The following is a 1,680-nucleotide window of genomic DNA, read 5'->3' on the forward strand; positions in this document are numbered from 1 at the left end:
ACAAACGGTGAGCCAGCAGTGGATATGGTCATTCACTTGTAGCTGTTGCTTGGTGGTTTTCTCGTTGTTGTTGTTGGTGTCGTGTATTTTTCAGATACTCAGATACTGTGCTCACCAATAAGTGGGGATGGGGTGCTCTTTGCATTGTTCTCTTTAAAAGAAATTTACTCTTTTTTGAAATGAACACAAGAGAGTAATGTAAAAACGGCCTTTTACAAAAATACTACAACAGAAGATACAATGAGATTGCCTATATGAAGGCAATGACTGAATATGCTCATAAAGACCACCAAGCACCCCTATAACAAGAGGACCATAGATATATTCTTGTAGCCAAAGTCTTTTATAAGAAAACCAAGTGTCATCTTTTAAAAGAATGCAAAATAATATCAAAAGAAGTCTTCCAGAAGAACACAAAGTCCTCTATAGGAAACCTACAAGTTTTCTATGAAAAGACTAACAGAGACTTCCTGAGGGGATTTCCCAAGTGAAAACATTTCCAAGTCGTCAGAACCTACACTGGCGCCCAAATAAAGTCGAGATCTACCGTAAGAAGCCCCATCAATGTCTTATATAAAGCTTTTAAGAAGAAGACAATCCAGCAATATTAAGACCTCTCTGCTCTTTTTCATAGGGGAGAGCTTTAGGAGCTCTTCTATGTCAAGAGCAGTCAGCTCTTTTATAGGACCACCAGACAACTCTTCCATGCGACGACCACCCAGTTCTTTCGTGAAGAAGACAGATTTGGGCTCTCTTCCATGAAAAACACATCTGTAGCTCTCTTCTATGGACCTCAACTCTCTTTTATGAGGAAGACGTCATAGGAGCTCCTAAATATCTTCTCTGGAGATTAATTCGTGAAGCTGTCTTCTATAAAGAACCCCTGAAGCTCTTTTTTGTCGAAGCTTTATTTTATGAAGAAATGGTTCTGACGCTTTTTCTAGGAAGAATCGCTCCTCAAGATATTCTATGACGAAGAACACCTAAAGCTCTTTCTATGAGGAAGAGCTCCTGAAGGCGTTTTCTATGAAGGAGACCGTTTTCAGCCCTCTTCTATGAAGAAGATCTCTTTAAGATCTCTTATATGGAGATTCTATGGAGAAGAGCTCCTGAGGCTCTCCTCTATGAAGAAGAAGACCTTTTCTATGAGGAAAACCTCTTCTATGAAGAAGACCTCTTCTATGAAGAAGACCTCTTCTATGAAGAAGACCTCTTCTATGAAGAAGACCTCTTCTATGAAGAAGACCTCTTCTATGAAAAAGACCTCTTCTATGAAGAAGGCCTCTTCTATGAAGAAGACCTCTTCTATGAAGAAGACCTCTTCTATGAAGAAGACCTCTTCTATGAAGAAGACCTCTTCTATGAAGAAGACCTCTTCTATGAAGAAGACCTCTTCTATGAAGAAGACCTCTTCTATGAAGAAGACCTCTTCTATGAAGAAGACCTCTTCTATGAAGAAGACCTCTTCTATGAAGAAGACCTCTTCTACGAAGAAGACCTCTTCAATAAAGAAGACCTCTTCTATAAAAAAGACCTCTTCTATGAAGAAGACCTCTTCTATGAAAAAGACATAGTCTATGAAGAAGACCTCTTCTATGAAGAAGACCTCTTCCATGAAAAATACCTCTTCTATGAAGAAGACCTCCCAAAACCCTTTTCTGTCGACGCTTTCTTCTATGA

This window comes from Musca domestica, unplaced genomic scaffold, assembly GCF_030504385.1.
Source record: "Musca domestica strain aabys unplaced genomic scaffold, Musca_domestica.polishedcontigs.V.1.1 24, whole genome shotgun sequence".
NCBI lineage: Eukaryota > Metazoa > Arthropoda > Insecta > Diptera > Muscidae > Musca > Musca domestica.